The sequence below is a fragment of the Rhipicephalus sanguineus genome, chromosome 1 (assembly GCF_013339695.2).
Source record: "Rhipicephalus sanguineus isolate Rsan-2018 chromosome 1, BIME_Rsan_1.4, whole genome shotgun sequence".
Classification (NCBI taxonomy): domain Eukaryota; kingdom Metazoa; phylum Arthropoda; class Arachnida; order Ixodida; family Ixodidae; genus Rhipicephalus; species Rhipicephalus sanguineus.
In genome coordinates, this window is record NC_051176.1 from 71,125,878 (window position 1) to 71,146,801 (window position 20,924).

The 20,924-nt window shown below is 46.1% G+C and overlaps 1 long non-coding RNA gene across 1 annotated transcript; it reads left to right on the forward strand.

Annotated features, from left to right (window-relative positions):
- Positions 1–19,913: 19,913 nt before the first annotated feature.
- Positions 19,914–20,400, forward strand: LOC119392935 (uncharacterized). The gene is made up of 2 exons (XR_005183768.2): positions 19,914–19,987; positions 20,079–20,400. It is a non-coding gene; the product is annotated as an uncharacterized LOC119392935 (long non-coding RNA).
- The last annotated feature ends 524 nt before the right edge of the window (positions 20,401–20,924 follow it).

The following is a 20,924-nucleotide window of genomic DNA, read 5'->3' on the forward strand; positions in this document are numbered from 1 at the left end:
CCTTCAACCACATGCTCAGCAGCGCAACACTTCTGTTGCTAAAGGAAACAATGACGATCCTGCGTGCCAGGCAACAATGAATTGTTCACAAGTCACTTCGAACAAACATCAGATTGCCACATCAGAAACGGTTGGTCGCCGACAAACCCACGATCGAGAGAGCATCATTTATTGGAAAACGGTTCATACAAATTTGCATGTCACCGGCGCACCTTTGGAGGCGGAATTTTTGTACACTGGCCGGGTTTTCCGCGCGCTGCGCGGCCGCCGCCACCGAAATCTGTAATTCATGACAAGCTTCGCTGAAAAAGGAAAAGCGGCCACAAATAATTAGCACTCAGGACATGAGTACTTTCAACATACTTCAATACCACAGCCTACATCTACAGATTGGCGTTGTGTGGATCGTGTTGAAGATGTCTATTGCTTCGCAGTGAAGGCGGTCGTTCACTTAGGCTTGATATGTCTACTGAGAACTTCTATTTCGTCGTCCTGTCTCGATGCCGATAGCGATGGTGGTTCCTCCTGCTTTGTCGACGTTGTGCGCACGTACTGTCGCGGATACCAGTCCCTCTTGTCTGTGTCCCGCTCCCCTGATTACTATGCCCTCCTCATTCGAGTACGCGGCCGCGCCTGTACAGCGAGCTGCGCAGAGGGTGCCAATTGTTTGATATTTACTCGCATAGAGCAAACAGTCCAAGCTCTGTAGCTTGGCATGTCCGGGACTAAATCGTTGGAGCTGTGAATGCGCGTGTTTTGGAAGTGTGGCGAGCTTACTTTTGCGAAACATTTGTGAAGTCGGACGCATCTTTCGCACTTCCGCCTGTTGACACAGCTCCTCAACGGCTTCGAGGGCTGCTAGACGAATCGAGGACCCCGTTAACCTGATCAACACTGAATTGTGTGTGCTTCTCTTTTCATGACATCTCGAACGAAGGTGTAGAAAAGGAGGACAACGCAGACGCTCGTTCTGTTTTTGAAAGAGCAGAGCAGTTTTCTGACCAAGAGAACTAATGTTGTGAAGTACACCCTTAAAAAAAGTTAGTAAAAAGGTAGTAACTGCAAGCAAACAGGTAGTAACGGCAACGGTTACTACCTTTCAAATCCCCCAGAAATTTTTCATTTTTGCATATGTATATATACACGAACACATAAAAACGCACGCACGAACATACATAAAGTATGGTTGAACGCCGCCTCCCCTTCCCCAACAAAAAGGAAAAGAAAATATGGCTGCGCTACTGTTCGTCTTAATCCACGCCACCACAAAAAATTGGTCTAAAATGTTGGTCTAAACAGTTCTCATTAATACAGCATTTCAGACGTCATTCAACAACCATAATTTCAGGCCTTACCACTAGCTCAGCACCAAAATATAGGTCAGGAACTTGAGGTGATGGAAGGCTCAAGGGCTGTACAAGTTTTTGCTCGTCTGTATTGTGAAGAACATATGACCAGCGGTGACGATCAAATGTGACCGTCGTGAGCACGTCTACAAGTAATAAAAGTCTCCCGCAGTAAATATACAGCGTTATTATTTGGCCAAAAATGGCAGCTTGTGCTTCTCTAGGATGACTACATCCAACACTTTGAAAGCTAAGTTTGCCACCCCTGCAGATACAACTTCGCACACTAGAATGCCAGGAGAGACTATTTCACTCATGTGTGGGCAGAAGTCTTCTTGCTTCAGCTGTCTGGATTTCGTAGTCTCTATGCAACGGTGCATTTTCCAAGTTGGATAATTCAAAACTCTGCAGCAACTGGTGCAGCACTTTCAACTTGGTTTTTGTGCAGGAGAAGGTTTTTGAATCTGAACATCACTCTCGTGAAAGGCAGTGTTAAATGCTGAGTTTGGTGCAACACAAAACCTGAATGCACGGCCACGGCTGAAAGAACAAGTGAATCCGCCAAGTCGATTCATTGAAAGGTCATCACCGGAAAATGCTACCAGAATTGCTTTCACCTTTACCGCAACAGAGTTCTTCCATATAGTGAAACCAGTCATCCATAAAGCTGATACATGGTCAACATCTGGCTTCAAGATAACATTGATTCCGTGCTTGATGACAAGTCGATACGGTGCAATAGCACTACATGGATGGAGCTCAGCTGTGATCTGTATTTGGCATGAATGTTTAACACGCTAAAATACACAAGTATTTTGTGAACACCCCGTTTTGACCCCAGCGGGTTCACTATCTCCACTTCGTCGCTGTACAACGCAAGAAACAGCGTATACTGCGCGCCATCCTCGAGTAGCGCGTGCAACTTTTCCTTGTATATACTGTCATCACTAAAATTACGCAGTAGCAGCAAACGCACTCTTACTGATAAGTCTTGCTCGATGTGGTCGCAGAAGTTCACAGACGACATAAGATTCCGCAAGACACCACTTATAGGAACAAACCGAAACGTCTCACCCGCACCAAGCTCGCGCACTTCGGGCTTTACGTAGGGCAGGTGACGCTTGGCGAATTGCTCTCGTTTATATTTACTACATGATGCTTGAAAAATATCATCTAAGGATTCACGAGCGAGTAACTTGCGCAACTCGGTTCATGCTGACTCCAAGGCGATGTTATTTTCAACGACAGAAGCGAACGCCTGAATGATGTCGAGAAAGGTAACCTTGAGGTCATTGAAGACACTTTCTATCGTAAAGTGTGGTAGCTTGTGCACTCCTGCAACGCTAAAAAAAGTAAAACACAGCTCTTTTTTATCTTCAGTGCGAGGTCGTTGACTGTAGTCACTCGAAGAGTGGGAACAGAGTGCGCATCACATTCGCTGTTGGTCGTATTCGATGAGCAGCCCAATGAAAACAGTTCAGGGTTGTCGCCCACCGTGTCGTCCGCGGCGCATCTTGTTGTGGCTCCCGCCGACGGTTCTTCGAGGATCATCGGTTCGACGCCGGCTCCTTCCTCCGTGTCGTCCAGGTCCATACGTCCTCTGTGCACACGGTCATAGGTCGGCAAAACTCACTCATGAGTCCACTCACTCAGACTCACTCAGACTCAGATCGGGCCGCGAGTCTGAGTCTGAGTGAGTCCGGGTGAGTATTTGAAGATACAAGATCAAAAGGCGTATCGTAGAGCATTGATTATATGAGGTACTGGCGCTAAAAAGGATTGACACTATGATCGAAAAAGCTAATTTTATGCTAACGGACTCATGAGTCGAAGCCCTAAGGCTCATTCAGACTCAGGTGAAGCCATGAGTCTGAGTGAGTCCGGCATAGAAAAAGTTTAGTGAGTCTGTGTCCGAGTGAGTAAGGTGGAGGAAAATTTTGGTGAGTCTGAGTCTGAGTGAGCCCTCAGAGCAAAATATATTTCTTGAGTGAGTCTGAGTGAGCTCCGATTTTTTTTGCCGACCTATGCACACGGTAAATGTGTCTGCGATAAGATTCGAAATCATTGTAGGTGTTCGAGCACGCATCCACACCGCACATAATAGAAAAGCTACTGTCGTGGCGATAGTCTCATATGTGCCGGACTACTTTTCAGAGCTTCGTGGACGAGAACGCACATCTTGGGCATGATTTTAACATGTTCACTCGCGGTAATTGTGGCGCACAGCTGCTGGACGCTATTCTGGGCTAACTACGGTTACGGCTCACCGTGATAACGGGTAGTTACACGGCAGAGGTAACCACAGGTAGTCTCATAACCGTAATGTTTGCAAACCGAGCTAGGCAAGCGCGGTTTACACACTCATAATGATAAGTGGGGCTTTGTGGCGCAAGGGTCATGGGTGGCCAAAGAGCGCCATGTCTTTATGTGGTGTTAGCGATGACCAATGATTACGATGACAGGGTGTATTGTGGCTGTATAGAGGCCCAGAATCACGCGCTATACACAAGCGCAAAAGATGTGTATACAGTATAAAATTATGGCAGTGACAAGTGGTGTGATCTATGGGTGTGGGATGAATGACGAATGAACATGGTATCTACAAGTGAGAGGCGGGAAAACAGCACGAATGCTTCCTCAAGGCCTTTGAGCCCAAAGGCCGGGAGGCAGGTTCTTCCTTTGATAGAAACCGCAGCAACAGCTTCAATCATGAGACCGCGCTACGGAGCGCCTGGAAAAATAACGTTGAAATTATGCACATCTTTCAGAAATTCCAAGAGGGACTGATTTTTAAAAAGGGGTTCTCTGCCAATGAACATAACAGGATGGAGTGGGAACTGCAGGTATGTAGATGAAAAATGCTTTTTCTTGAGAGCGTCTAGTTCCGTGCATTGTAGTAGGGTGTGAAGTACAGTTAAGGGATCGCCACAGTAGTCGCACAAAGGTGGATCGCCTCCGGACAAAAGTTATGAATGTGTACTGGATGTGTGGCCAATCCTAAGTCTGCAGAGTGTAACTTCTGTGTGGCGTGGCTTTGATACTGGCGTCCAGTTACCTAGTTGCGGCTTGATAACATGCAGTTTATTTTGCGTGTTCCTATCCCATGTGCTCAAGGCCCTGAGCTTTCTTTTGAGGAATGGTTTTAAGTCTATTGGAGGGATAGCTACAGATGTATTGGGACTGTTCTCGTGGGCGGATGCTGCTAGCTGATCCGCCAACACGTTGCCTTGTATCTCGCGGTGCCCTGGCACCCAGCACACTACGACATGTTGTTTAAGTGAGTAGATCATGCATAAAATAGAGTAGAGTGAGACAAGGAGCGGATTTGTGTGTTTTGTCATAGTTTTTAAAGCTTTCACTACAGTTAATGAATCCGTGTATATCACTGCCTTTTGTAGTTTTAATTGTTTTATGTGTTTAACTGCCGCAAGTATCGCGTAAGCTTCTGCCGTGAAGATACTGGAATCAGGGTGCAGAATACCGGAATCGGAAAAGGATGGACCAACGGCTGCGTACGACACAGAAGTGTTAGACTTTGAGGCATCTGTAAAGAATTCAGGGTGTGGGTACTTGTATTGTAATTCGAGGAAGTGTGTACGGATATGTGCAAGTGGCGCATGCTTGGTAACTTCGACGAAAGAAACATCGCAATCTATAAGCTGCCACTGCCACGGCGGGAGATAGGCAGCGGGAGCCATTAGACAGTGTTCGAAAAGTGGCACACTCATTTCTTCAGCTAGGCCCCTCACACGAAGTGAGTACGGCTGTCTCATCGAAGGACGGTCGTGAAAAAATCCAGAAGCAGACAACTCATTGATTGTAGTGTCTGAGGGCTGTTCGTTGTTTGCGTTCACCTTGAGGAAATATACAAAAGATAGGTAAAATCTCTGGAGGTGTAGCAACCACTCGTTCGATTCGACGTAGAGGCTTTCCGCGGGGCTGGTGCGAAAGGCGCCCGTAGATAGCCGAATGCCTAGAAGGTGGACAGGGTCAAGCATTTTTATGGCGCTTGGTGTCGCACACTGGTAGATTATTGCCCCGTAGTCTAGGCGAGTGCGTATGAGGCTTTTATACAAATTCATCAGACACTTCTTGTCACTACCCAACGCAGTGCGTGAGAATACTTTTAGAGCATTCATTGTTTTTATGCCCTTGTGTTTTATGTACTTGATGTGTGTTATAAAGGAAAGTTTCTTGTCTAGCATAAGCCCTAGGAACTTGTGCTCCGTTTTTACCGACAGACGCTGACCATGTAGGCCAATGTCTGGATCGGGCTGGAGGCCTCTCTATCGGGAGAATAAAACGCAAGTACTTTTCTGTGCATTCAGTGTAAAGCCATTTTCGTCTGCCCATTTAGAGATCTTGTTTAAACCTAGCTGGACCTGCCGCTCACACATCGAGAGGTTGCACGATTTAAAGCCGACCTGTACATCATCGACATATGTGCAATAAAACATATTCCGTGGGATGCAAAGATGAAAGGAATTCATTTTGATTATAAAGAGTGTACAGTTAAGTACACCACCCTGTGGCACTCCGGTATCTGGAAGGAATGGTCTTGATAGAACATTTCCTACTCGGACACGGAATGTACGATCCGACAAGTAGCTCACTATTATATCTATCATTCTACCACGTACACCAAGGTGGGACACGTCTCTTAATATTCCGAAGCGCCATGTTGTGTCGTAAGCCTTTTCCATATCGAGGAACACAAAAAGAAAGCTGCTTGTGGGCGAATGCTTAACGGATTTGTGCCTCGATACGTAACAGGTGGTCGGTGGTGGACCTACCCTCGCGAAATCCGCACTGGTACGGATCAAGTAGATTGTTTGTTTCCAGCAAATGCATAAGTCGGCGGTTTATCATCTTTTGGAAAAGTTTACACAGGTAGCTTGTTAGTGCGAATGGCCTGTACATCGCAACGGAGGATGGATCCTCGCCCTGTTTAAGAATGGGAATGACAATCGCCTCTTTCCAAGACGAGGGGATCCCACTGGAAAACCAGATGGCATTGTACAAGGAAAGTAAGGTTTTTTGCGTTTCGGCAGGTAGGTTTTTCAGCATGTCATATACCACACGGTTGGAGCCTGGGGCGGAATTACTGCAGCAGTTTAGCGATGCCTGCAGCTCAGCTAAGGAGAAAGCTCTGTTGTACGCATCGTGTTTTGTAGATTTGCGCTCTAATTTCTGTTTTTTTATTGTTGTCTTATAGCGTTGGAAAGCCTCGGAATAGTGCGACGAGCTGGACACTAGTCCGCCTAGGAAGTTTGCTTGGTCTTCTAAGCTGTCGCCTTTTGTGTTTATTTGAGGCAGTGAATGTGTTTGTCGTCCTTCTACCCTACTAATCATGTTCCGGAGTTTGCATTCTTGTGTGTAGGAATTGATGCCTGATAGAAATTTCTACCAACTCTCCCTTCTAGCCTGTCGGCGCGTTCTCCTGCCTTGAGACTTGATATTCTTAAAATTTGTAAGATTCTCCGCTGTCGGAGAGTCGCGAAGCAACTTCCATGCTTTGTTTTGTTTCTTACGCGCATTTCTGCACTCATTGTTCCACCATGGAACTCGTCGTTTTCCAGAGTGTCCACTTGTTTGTGGAATACATTTGGTTGCAGCATCAATCAGAAATGATGTAAAGTATTCTACAGCTGCGTCTATGCTTAAGGAAGACATGTCCGTCCAACTTAACAGTGTAACTTTCCGAAACTGTTCCCAATCGGCCTTCTCAATCTGCCATTTTGGAACCTGAGGGGGTCATTTATTTGTAATTGGTGTGTTCAGAAGTATTGGAAAGTGGTCACTTCCGTAAGGATTGTTGATAACTTTCCATTTAACTAGGGGCAGAAGTTATGGTGCCGCTATGCTGAGATCTATGGACGAGAATGTTCTGTTTGCAAGGCAATAATATGTTGGTTGTTTTTTATTCAAGAGACATGCGCCAGAAGAGAAAAGGAACGGTTCAATCAGACGACCTCGCGCTTCGCAGCGAGAGTCACCCCATAGACTGTTGTCTGCATTTAAGTCTCCAAGGACCAGAAATGGTTCTGGAAGTTGATCTATTAAGGACTCGAATTCATGTTTTTGGAGCGGGCAGTGCGGGGGTATGTAAAGTGAGCAGATTGTGATCAGTTGGTTGAAGAGAACGGCTCGAACAGCCACTGCCTCAAGGGACGTTTGGAGTGTTAAGTGGGTACATGCAATTCCTTGGTTAACTATAACGGCTACGCCACCAGATGACGCCACAGCATCATCTCGTTCCTTTCGGAATATGACATATTGGCGTAGAAAATTCGTGTTTTTGGATTTTAAATGTGTTTCTTGTACACACAGCCCTTTTTGGGAGTGTTCATGTAGCAGCTCTTGGATATCGTCGAGGTTTCTTAGTAGACCTCTGACGTTCCATTGTATAATTTGTGTATCCATTTTGAGTGTAAATTAGTGCTTTGTGTACTGAAAGAACTATTACCTTAAGTCACAGAGCCCTTTCCAGGCCCTGTGATGCGGGCTTTTTCTTTTTTGGCGCGCTCTAACGAGCTGCGCCGTTCCTTCGGCGTCTGAGACGCCGTTGGGCTTGCCGTTGTGTCCATCACCTCGGTAGAGGCGCTGGATGCACGGTCGCGGCTTACGCGGACGGGTGTCAGTGTTTTGGGGCTTTCTGCCTGAACAGAAGGCCCTGGGCCTGCAGATCCGGAGGCCTGCATGCCCTTTGGTTGCGGAGCAGTACGGGCTGCTTCCGCTGAGGGGGCAGATGGCGCTACCGCCGGTCCACTTTGCGTGGTACGTGCGGCCGCCGCGAACCTTTGTGACACTGCCCCCTTGCGTGCCGCGCCCGCGAATGAAGTTCCCTGTGGAAAAGAAAGGCGTTTTCGCGCCTCCCCAAAGGAGATGTTTTCTGTTACCTTGAGTGTTATTATTTCTTTTTCTTTTTTCCATGAGGGATAACTGCGAAAGTAGGCTGCGTGCCCACCTTCGCAGTTTGCACAACGGGGAACTTCGACACAGTCGTCTGCAGGGTGATCGTGTGAACTGCACTTGGCACAGGTTTGACGGCCGCGGCAGCTCTGAGAGCCGTGACCGAAACGCTGGCACTTAAAGCAACGCCGCGGGTTGGGGATGTAAGGTGTGACCTTAAGCTTCAGGTAGCCTGTTTCAAGATATAATGGTAGGGTGCTTGTGGAAAATGTGATCATCAGGTGTTTTGTCGGGATTTCTTTGTCGTCACGTCTGATATTGATTCGCTGTACGTATGTTACATGATGTTCATTCCAACCCTCAAGGAGCTCAATCTCAGTCAAGTCCAGCAGGTCTTGGTCAGACACTACACCTAGGGAGCTGTTGAGGGATCGGTGTGGTGTAAGTGAGACAGGGGTGCTTCGAAAAGAGGCAAGTTTTGAAAGTTTTTCGTACTGGGTCTTACTATGCACTTCCAGAAGAAGGTCCCCACTAGCCATTCTTGTAGCCTTATAGCCTTGACCGAGTGTTTCGGTGAGGCATTTCGATACAAGAAAAGAAGAGATCGTTCTTGCGTTCTTTTCGAGTGTTTCGCCGTGGATTACGTGGAAAATTTTCTGTGGGTTTGAACAAGGCATTCAAAGTCTCTTCGGTGCGCCCTCTCTTTGTGAGACGACGATCATTCTGTGGAGGAAATGAGGTTGAGGCCATAGATTATGTATAGTTTCGGCAGCCATGCCAGCCGCCCACCATGGAGCCCAACATGGGGACGCGACAACACTTATATTGCTATAAAGTATGTCTACGCCAGCTGTACACAGCTACTATAACCAAATATAATGTTCCCAAGAGAGGGCACATACACAAGGTTAACCCTCGCCGCCAAGAAAAACGGAAGTAACTAGAGGACAGGAAAGGCTAAAAGTGGGAGAGAAAGACGAAGACGTGCTAGAGAGAGAGAGACAGGAAAAGGCGACTGCCGATTTCCCATGGGTTGGTCAGCCCAGGGGTGCGGTCTACGTGAAGCCGGGGCCGAAAGGGTGTGTTGCCTCTGCCGGGGGGCCTAAAAGGTGCAATCGCCCAGCGTCGGCTCAACCCCCAGGATCCCCTTTTCCCCGGACACGGCAGAGCCACGCACGGCTAGGCGTGGGAGGGGGTCGAAACCCCCCCGTTAGCTCGGGTCCGTGGTGTCCCTACACACCAAACGCCTGCTTGCGCAGACGCCCCTGCGTGGGGTTTACACACTCAGAACCAAAAGCTGACAAGATGGCGGACAAGCTACGAGTGCACCAGCTGGGATCGGCACCGCACAGCAGCTTCGCATTGTTTGAGGCTTTTCGCAAAACACGTCGAAGACAGGTTCGCCGTCGAACGGCTAACAACAAAGCTAATTCTGTCGTAGGGAGAGGGGGCGGAGGGGGAGAGAAAAGCATCTTTATTGAGCATAAGGTTTAAGCATAGGAGTAGTTGCCACTTTACTGGAGGCCATGCGCCATCTTCGCTGCGGGAAGCGAGAGGGTACACGTCGCTACACGTTTCTTGAGCGGAGTTGCCTTTCGCATTGTTCGTGTCTAGCCGCCTCGTAGAGTCGCGAACCGCGAATGTGTAGTCGAAGGTGAAGCGGTTCTTTAGAATTTTGTCTTTGAATACACTGTCGCGGAGGTGTGGAAGTGCTGTCTCGTACCACGAAATTTGCCGAGGGTGTGCCCAACCTTCTTGCGGACCACAGGATCAGCACGTGATTCCGTCGGCACTCCTGTAACACGGACAGACTTAACCGCGGTTAAGCTAACTGCAGTTACGGTTAAACATGGTTAACCACGTTTAGAGGTGGCTACACGGCAGACGTAACCGCAGTTAGTCTCCTAACCGTGGGCATCGTAAACCGAGCTAAGCAAGCCCGGTTTGCCTTCACAAACCGAGAAGCTGACAATATGGCGGATAAGCAGCTGCGAGCGCACCAGCCGTGAACTGGCGCTTCGCAGAGGATTTGCGCGGAATGAGACTCCCTGCAGTCGGCGAAGAATAGCCAGGCAAAACTCGTGGAAACGAGGCTCGCCGTCCCATCGCTACACGTTTCTTGAGGGGAATTGCTTTGTTCATGTTTAGCCGCCTCACAGAGCTGAAAACACTGAATATATAGTCGAAGGTGGAATAAATAAACACACATTCACGGCAGTGTAAAAGTGCTGTCTCGTACCACGAAACTTGCCGAGGGTGCGCTCAAAATTCTTGCTGGCCATATGATAAGCACGTGATTTCGACGGCTTGCTAAATAGGTGGATAGCAAAATGGTGGCTCTTGCAAAAGACTGTGGGCTACGGCGCATGTCTGCATCAACTTCCGGTTCGAGACGTCGTGCCGCCGAACAGGCATTGTTGCTAGTGCCGTCGCTTTCTGTGTGTTTCTTCTAGCAGTCGCGGTCACCTTTTCTCACAAATTACTGCATAATAGTTTGGACTGCTGTGCAGCTTAGCTGATTAACAAATTCGATCACTACGAGATTGTTGTAAATGTGCGAAAGGTCATTTCTTCGTTCATGTGGCGTGCACCTTCGGACACATGCATGTTGTTTCGCAGGAAAGGGTGTTTTCGCGCATGTTTTGTGACCTGTAAAGATTTGTTGCACATCATAGTGTCGTGAAATATCCACCCAATCTGTTTTCATGTTTCGAACTCGTAAAATTATTTACTTACTTTTGTGTGGCAAAGATACCATCTCGGGTTCGATATAGTGAATGGCAATAGTGAAATGTTTCTTACCCTAAAAGTGAAAATTAACTCTCGCAGTTTTCTTGTTTTTCTTTTGGGCCTCGTAATCTTCCTTTACGTGAGATGTCGTACCCTCGCGTACTCGGGCATTGTGTTTCAATGCATGTGAAATTCTGCATACTCAACATACATTTGTCTTTCATGTTCCACTAAAAGGTAAATTGGCACTTCCCGCTTGCAAGTCTCTGAAATACTAGAGACGCCATACCATGCAACTCGTTGCTTCAAAAGCGACTTGGATGGGTTTACGTCCTACAATATCAGTAACTTAGAGACCGTTTTGTTCCGTTGGCCTTTTACGCACTCAGCAGTATTTATAAATTTGACAAAATTAGGCAATGCAGTATATGCAATGCAAGTACTGTATCGGCGTACTCGATCGGGCAGAGTACGCATACATTTGTCGGAACTCTAAGTGATTTGGGAACGTACGTGTGTTGACATTTGGCACCATGTGTTCATATGTGTGAGCGACTCTGAGGCAGCCACCGTTTGTGCTCGAAAATACTAAATCAACCTAATTCTTCAAAATATTACTGCCTATTTCAAAGAATAACCGTATACATACACTCGCATGCTGCGCTCGAGACCCACCACTCACCGCTCCTCGTGTTTGCCCATTTCTACTTCTCGCTTCGTTCTCTAAACTGCGAAATGTCGTGTAACTATTCGCAAAATAATTCAAGAACACAACCACTGGACAATCGGTAACAAACGAATCGCAGAAGTGCACGTGTTTCCTCCCCGATTACACCGAACAGCAGGCACATCGAAGCAGCGAAGAGATAGGCCTCGAACCGGAAGTACCGTAGCAGACGACGCGCCATTTTGCTATCCACCTATTGAGCTGTGCTCGTGGAGCAATGGCAAACCTCCGTTCGTGTTAACTGCGCTTAATCCTGTAAGCCGCCCGTGTGACAGAGGTATCCTGGTGACGGTACACGTGCAGCCGGCGGCCGCTCGCACCTTTGTCACTAAATACCGATGTGATACATCAAGTGCCAACTTCGAAGCGCAAAAAAAAAAGATGAAAAGAAAGTCGACACCGTTGTCACAACACTAAAAACTGGAAATGCCAGTGCACGACAGACACACGATTATTTGTAGCCTTTTTTGTTGTTCTTATTTTTTATCTTCTTTTCTGGTGCTCAAAACTGAAGCTACTCAGGAGTCTGAGATTATTTCCGCTGCAGAGAAACAGCTAAACATGGCCTTCAAGATTTGCATTTTTAACAACAAACAGCGCCGTTCTTTGAGAGAGCTGCCTACTGAAGCACGGTAGGGCGCACACGCATCGAAGCACACAAAAGCGCGGTAAAAAGAGGTTAAAGCCAAGGGGCTTTAAAAGCGGTGTGGTAGCAGCACCAGAGCGGCCAGAGCGCGAGGAGGGTGTCACGGTGTGAGTGTGTCAGCGTTTTGTTAGATTTTTACGTGATTCTTTTCCCTCGTGTCCACGTGGTCGTGTACTCATGGAGCCGCCAGAATTTGGATATTTGGTGTCGTTACGAGGCCATAAGAAGGTAATTTCTGCTTATGGACAGACGGAGGCCGTCCTTTTGGAAGCCTTGGAGACGACCGACTTCGGCCATGACTTGCAAGCATGCCGGATTGAGGTACGTTGTCTTTAGCCTGAAATGCGTCGAGGTACATTGCAACAATGGCCCTAGGAGCCCTGATTATATTCCTTTTTTTCACACATGCTTCAACAGTATCATCATGCATGCGCTCGCGCTATTTGAAGCGTGGGGTTTTTCTTGTACTTCTCTCTCGCTGGTGTTTTCGTGCCGCGAAGCGAGCACGTGGTCTCGGCGTCGCTGACCGGAGATGTAAACCATGTTTGATATCCGCGTCGGCGGAGCCCAACCGCGCTTTGCTGCAGTTCGGGGTGGCTCTGTAGCGATGGTAGGCTGGCGCGGATCGGCTTTCATTAGCCGCAAGTGGGGTAGCGTGCTTGTTCATCCTCCTATCGAGCAGGCTATGCACTGAGGCACGGCGGCGGGAAGACGAGCAGCCGTCGCAGAGTGAGGCGCGGAGAATGTGTTAATGCAAAGTTGAAATTTCTAAGTTCAAAGTACCGTTCCTGGTGTACACATTAAGCGAGACTGTTTCCATGGTATACTTAGGTCTCGAGCCAAGGCAAAGCTAGGGTGTTTAGGTGTTCAGTGCGACTCATGGGCACATCTTGCTGTATAAAACTAACATTCAAGGGTGAATCTCTGCCCTCGCATGTCAAGGTAGGCCACTTTCGGCATCCTGTACAACCGTTTATTCCAAGGCCACTCCAATGCCGCAAATGTATGGTGTTTGGACACGTGAGCGCCGTGTGTCAGAGCACGATCATTTGCTCGCGCTGCGCCGAACCACACGCTGCAGACTCATGTGATGCCACGGTCCTCAAGTGCCGCAATTGCCTCGGGTCCCATGACGCTTCGTCAAACGAGTGCCCCAAGAAGCAGAAGGAAAACGAGATCCTCATGCAGATGGTACGAGACCGCTCGTCTCGTCGGGAAGCTGTTGCTGTCGTCACAAAGCGACGCTCCTCCCGACGCCGTAGAGGTTCAAGGAACTTTTGAAGCGCAGTTCGCAGGTGACACCTTATACTCTGCTTCCTAGACTAGACACGCCCGAGTCGATTTCGGAGGACAAGACCGCACCAGAGCACATGGACACTGAAGCATGGCCGGCATTGCCAAAGCTGCAGCCAGAGCCACAGCCATAACCACAGCCACAGACAAAGTCACAGCACCATACACAGCGACTCCAATGGTCGCAGCAGACACAGACCGAGTCAACGACAGCGCTGGTTCCCCACGACTTGCTGGAGAAAGACAAGGACATTGCTGCGATGCTTCGCTCTCTTCTGCACACCACAGGGGCGTAGCCAGAAATTTTTTTCGGGGGGGGGGTTCAACCATACTTTATGTATGTTCGTGCGTGCGTTTGTATGTGTGCGTGTATATATGCGCAAGCAAAATTGAAAAATTTCGGGGGGGGGGTTTGAACCCCCCCAACCCCCCCCCTTGGCTACGTCCCTGGCACACCATATTGATGCTCTTGAATAAGCTACACACTCCGTCACTCCGAACTGCCCTGCAAGTGCTGGAGATTCTCGATCCAGTGTTTTCAGCGCTGCAGTAATCACAACGGCTCGCCCACGGCTCTCTCAAATGCCGCGATTCCCCAATGGAATTTCAGAACGCTGATGTCATGTAGGTCAGAGAAGCTCCAGCCTGAGTGACTGATTGTACCCCCGTTTGCATGTGCAGTGCTCTCCTTCTCTCTCTATCTCTTCCTCTTTCTATTCCCATTTCCCTTATCCCCAGTGCAGGGTAGCAAACCGGACGTTCGTCTGGTTAACCTCCCTGCCTTTCCTCTTCTCTCTCTCTCTTTCGTATTAATAGAACAAGGACAGGAGACAAGCAGGCAAAGAAAATGAGACGTTTAGTACCACACGTAAAATACGAAGGCAAATAAATTGGGCTACCAAAAGGACTTATCAATTCCGTAGGACACGGAAAAGGCGAATTTGTGTAGTTACTGCATGGCCCTGCGTGGGTGCAGAAAATGCTACAGTTAGAAACTCTTCGAGACAAAATTCTCAAATCAAGCGGGAAGTGCTCTGTTTGTGTGTGTGCGCGCGCGTGTTAGTCTAGTGTCCTGAGCGCTTATTCATCAACGTAGTACGTTGGTCTCATGGTTGATATTTCTTTCTCGCAGGCGTAGGTACCGTAAGGTGTGTTGAGCGTTTGGTATTCTTTCATCTATTGCGTTCTGCTTTGTCCTGTGAAATCGTCGATAACTATAAGCATCTGTAATAAAATTTACGAAGTTTTGTTTCTTTTCCTAGTGCTTTTTGAAGCTCAGAAAAAAAAGCTTTATGTGTCACTAAGATGGCACTTAACTTATCACATGCTTGTCAACCAGCACAGCTGCTATTTTGAACAGGCACAGTGAGTGTTAATGCTGAGAAAGTGGCACATGACGTATGTGGTTACTAGTGTGCATGTATTTAAATTTACTCAGACTCCAGGTAAAGAAAGCCACAACAAAATATCTGCAATGTTTCTTTGCAAGAGCCGTGATGTAGCCACCATTTAGGTTATTATACTCACTGGCTGTTGCCAGAGTGTGTGGCGAAATCCCGACCTTCTGTCTTTTGCAAAAAAAAAGTTAGCACGCCTATAGAACTTTTCACAGGCGGCTGCCTGGGCGCTGACATATTCCTATCTGGGCTGCGCTAAACAGGCGTGACCCCCTAAAAATGCACTGCCGAGGCTGTGACGTCAGCCATTGTACTCCCGTGCGCAGCCCAGCATAGCGGCGTTTTTTCTCTCCTGTGGAAAGGTGTATATCGTGTAGAAAATTAATTTAGAATACTTAGAATAACTTCGCAAAAAAAAAGAGAAAAATCACGTTTTCGCCACTTGTCCGCAACCTGGTAGTCCTACTGCCATAGTGTAACCATGAAATGCGCATATTATGTCACAGTCGGTGTCAACCTTTAAAAAAAGGGACAGCATTTTTTTCTATGAGCATAAGGAACATGTCTAGCACGCTGTAGTATTCGATACACCTCTTGTTCAGGAGAAAGAAGTAAACTACAGAATATATGCATTCGCTTAAAAAAAAGTTCAAACAATCGTTTGACAGCTACACAAGCAGTTGCAGTGTCCCATGCTTTACTACATTGTAGTACACGGTTACTTATTACATTGCGTTACACTGTAGAAGAACAAAGTAATGTTTAATGTTAGGAAAGAGGAAAGCTAAAAATGGTGCTGTGGCTTTGCAGGTGCAAGAAAGGCAGCCTAAATCCTGCCTTGATGGTGCGAAAAATGTGAGGCTTCTGGGTCAATTGCATGGAGACGAGACCTCTGCCATCAGGGTATACAGTAATTTCCAGATAGTAGATACTGTGAGAGTTGTCTTCTACACCAGTGATTATTTTCTGCTGGTCAAGCAACAGTTAAATGCTTTTGTTTGGTTCTGCATGTTACAAAACAGTGAAATCTCAGTCAGCATTGCAAAAATATAAATTCCTGATACCGAATGTCGAGGCCAGTAATTTAAGACAATCTTTACAATGCATATATTAAGAATTGCTTCACAGTGCTGACGGCAACAAGTAGGACAAGTAAAATCATTCTAGTGTGTTATTGGAGTGTTCTGCTTACTTCAGCTAACGTGCCTATTGTGATAATTTTATGTGAATTTGACCATCTCAATTCCTTTCAGGTCTACAATTCCCGACATGATGAATTTGTAGACCCGCCAGCCGGCCATGTCTTCTCAGATAAAAATAAAATAAGTCTTGTGTGTGATGAAAGCTTGCTAATGGACTGTAGGTTAGTATCCAAATTTCAATTACCAAATTTATATTCCTCTTGGAAAACTTATGCATCACTGACTAGCCTCTTCGTTTACAGCACAAGTTACAAAGTGACAGTGGTGCATGGAGGTAGCCTGCCTGAGAGTCTTGAAAGCAGTGAGCAATCACTTAGCAGTTGCCTGCAGTGAAAGCGACTATAAGCTACCGCCTGTGCCCTTGGATATTAAACATGCAATTGAAAGAACAGAAGCAGGAAAAGTGTCTAGTCACACTAAATCCCGCATTGTTGGATGGAATGCAAACCATCTGATGACTATAACAGTGTAAGTAGGCGTCTATTTATATATGTTTAATTCACTATACGTTTAAATTGTGCTTTTTTTACGGCTACCCAGGAAGTCTTTACAAAGCAGCTGCAAAATCTCTTGTGCTGCAATATCCAGCACTCAGGGACACGATTGGCACAGGCTGGGTAAGCACTAAAGCAATGGAATTCTTGTAAATTTAGTAGGATATCGTATATGTTAGTGAGCTAGACTGCAGCTGCCCTTGACGTTATTTTGTACTTGGAGAACATACAAAAAATTTCAACTCGATATTTATTTTATTTGAATGCTAAATATACATGTGCTCATATTTTTTTCACCCCACTCTGAATGTGGCAATGTTTACTTGAGAACTTCATGATTATGCGAAAATTGATTCCTGCGTCATTATATTCATATCACGCATAAATCGAGGTGAAGTTGATCCTGGTTAGGAGCTTTAAAACTGGTTCAAGTGCGAGGATAAATGCAGAGGTAATGCATCGCTTATGTGGAATAAATATTACCACTAATGGCAAACGTACTTTTGAATCACTGATTGAATGGAGGCTAACACAAACTCATTTCTGCGAAGGAGATGCAACAATCCTAGGCATTCAGCATGGCTCAAGCACATATATAAATACAAGAACCGGAGCTTGGAGTGAGCGGATAAAGCTAAAATAACAATGACGCAGAGGCAATACTGGCAGCGGCTAAACATACCAGGAATTGCCAGCTGCCGCAGCCAGGAGGTTGCATGCAGTGCATGGGGCTTCACAAAGAATGCTTGACATTAACAAGTGATTTTGTTCAAAGAAGATAGTGTCCACTGTCGGAAAATCTTTTATAATACAAAAATCGTTACTGGCAAGACTCGTGGAAAGCCTCCCTCAAATATAAATTTGCATATATGAGGAAGTCGCTTCCGGCTGTTCAAGCAGTGAGAGTAGCGTACGGAAAACGCAAAGACACAGAAGAAAGGACAAATATTAAGCGGCACTGTCATGTGGTAAGTGAAACTGCAACTGTGCAGGGTACTTGAAACATAATTAGAAAGTTTACCTGATTTACGTCTGCTACTGCAGTGAAATTGGTTTTAATGTTTTTAACGATATAACCTCTTGAATTCAACACATTATGAAGCCAGGCAAGTATACGGGGCATTATTTTCAGTTGAAGTGCAGCAACTGCAACTTAACAGAAAACAAATAGGTTAACAAAAGAAAACCCCATCTCATCACCTGTGGGGAAGAAAGCAACAACGTTCGCATTGTGCGTGTGAGGCTTTACTAACTGAGGCAAGATAGCTGCTCCCTATTCAATTTATATAAATTTCTGTACGTGTAGACTCGGGCGTTGCAGCAAGTGCCACGGGAATGTTGATTCGTTTCCAATGCTTTCTTTCGTTTTGTAGCTAGGTTTCCGACCCGGCTCATTTGATGCCCTCGGTTAACAAGTAACAGCATTAGGCTCAGGTGTCAGCTGGTTAATGACATGCTGCATAATTCCAACCTGCAAACTCATGTTCCACATTCCGAGCCATAGTTATAACTGACACTGGCTGACACTCCGATGATTAAACTTGCATGAATAGCAAATTAAGTGGATGGGCGACAAGGTGCTGCCCCACCTCAGTGCGTAGAGCACTGCATGTGATGTGAAACCTGGGAGCTCAGTTCCAACAAGCGATGAGTGTATTTCTCACCCACTTGCTTTTGCTTTGTGTCGTAGTTAATACACTTTCCATGGACGCCACAAAAAATGCCCCCTATACTTTCCTTGGGTTCAACATCTGTCTGTCCTCTCCACTAAAGAAACAAACCCTTCAGTCCGTTGCTCTTCCTTTGTTACGTAACGATATAACTTTACATGGACCAAGGTTTTTCCCAGAAAATCTTTAGAGGGGGACATTTGGAGAGCGGACGGGGAGAGATATTGGGTTTTGGAATTTAAAATTTCAAACTTCCTGTTTTCAATTAAATAGGAATTGGAAGTTCTAATTCATTTCTCGTCGTGCATTTCTGGCATTTATGACGCACATATAAAATCTAGGCAACGGCGCTTGCATTGTAGCACTGGCCCTGGAGTTGGCAATATTTCAAACCACAAGGTTACCTGTTCAGGCTCCTTTTTATATAACCAGATGGCAGACGGTACCGTTCGCTGGCGTAGCGCGCACTTGGTTCACCAGGTGCGCATTTCAAATGGGTAAGGGGGAGAGGCGGGCGGCATTTCCACGCCACGAACCGTTGGAAGAACTTTGATATCAACATGCTTTATGAAATGCTCGTAGAGCAAGGTGGTATCACTATGCACTGATTAAGTTCTTTCGCCTTGGTCAGCTCTGTAGTTAGGTATGCTCTAATAGCTACGCATGTCCAGTTGTAAAAAGGGCGGCAACATACTTCAACTGAGCTAGTGAAAAAGTTGTTTTGCATCTGTTTTCATGTCACTTGTACTTATTTTTAACTGTGCAGCATCTTGTTTATTTCTCGTTAGACTGCAGATCTTTCAGAACATGTCGCTGCTCAACATGATGAGGCCACAGTTAATAGCCATGTAGACTTCATGGTTAAAGAAATTAAGCGGCGCTGTCCAGATGTGCAAAAACTCATCAATTTGATGGAGCAGACAAGACCCACTCGACAGAAGTGGATGAGAGAGATGAGGCCGCCAGCAGCAGACGTCGTGCTGAAATGCCCTGCTTTGGCAAAGGCTGAAATGGTGAGCAGTTGCTGTATTCCTGTTACAAGCAATTCATGCTTATCCAGCTGCGATCTCTATTTGAGAATGCTTAGCGATTTTTAGTCTTTGTTTGTATGTTATCAATGAGTAATTGCAAATTTTGTTGGTAATCCTGTACAAATTTACCCATTGCTCTAGCTTCATGAGGAACTCACCGCCCTCACGGTTGTAAACTAGGAAAAAAAGGTGCTGGGATTTAAAAACAGGTATGGAGACCGCTGTTTTGAACTCGCAAAGTGTCGGCGTTGTGCCAGAGAAACCGTGAGTGCGATTGGGGAGAAAATTGAGACACTGGATGGCGACGAAAAGAAATGTGCGTATAGAGGCTTGCCAGCTTTCCCTTTTTTTCCCACAATATTTCCAAATTTCTATCAGTCTTTGTCGTATGAGTATGGCTGCAAATACACTTATGTGTAAAGGTTTGCATTTACATGATGTGCCTAAGAAACTTTTGGCCAAGAGATCGCTTTGCAGTTGGCGTAGTCGAGTTGCTGCCGATGCTCCTGAATGAGCAGCAGTGCTTTCTGCAGGGACCGGTGAGTTACTTCTGCATTACCTTTTTTTAATATGATGAGTTAGTATATTTTTCGTAAGTGATGCTGATTTTGTGCATTGCTCATTTTACAGGACATCTAGCCTGCCCATTCTGTTAAGGGCAAAAATGCCTCTAAAGCTACAGTCGTCGTCGCGAGCTTTGAAGGGTTTAGCGTAGACGTGCTAGACGTTTTGCAGGCGTGACGGCACTGATGGAAATATACTGGGTCTTCGATGTCAAGCACAGTGATGCAAACAAAAAAAAACATTAAGTGTACTTGAGCATTTCTGTGGCTTGCCGGCAAGTGCAAGAAAGATGCCACTAGTCATTCGGCAAATATCATCGCTTTAGAAGGCTACTTAAGTTATGTCTACAGATATCTGGTATCAATAAATGCTGTGAGATGAAAATGCACTGTGTAGCACATTTTTTCGCTTTTTGGAACAATGCATGGTTCTGTTCCTGCTAATGCCAGCAGCATAAACCTTGACACTCAGCAGAGTACTGAAAAGTGTGTCCATGGTATTGTATGATATATATATATATATATATATATATATATATATATATATATATATATATATATATTAGCACGTAACTGTGCTAGGTGTTTCGCTAGAAAATGTCTGTTCTGGATACCACAATTCTACGTTTTCAGCTTGATGGCATACATTACACTGCCAATTATTCTGCCTATGTTTGTATAGTGCATACCTATACTATTATTTGTATACAGCTTCTGTCATATTCATTACAGCTAGCATTTTCTCGGCAAAATGAGGCCACCACAATAATAAATTCAGCTAACCAAGTGTGGACACGATTATGTATGCGAACTGCTGCTGGTGCCTCTATGTCCCTCCCAGTGCCAGCAGTAGTTAGTAACAACGTAGCAACGGTTACTAACTTATTCACTTTGTAACTTTGGAAAAAGGTAG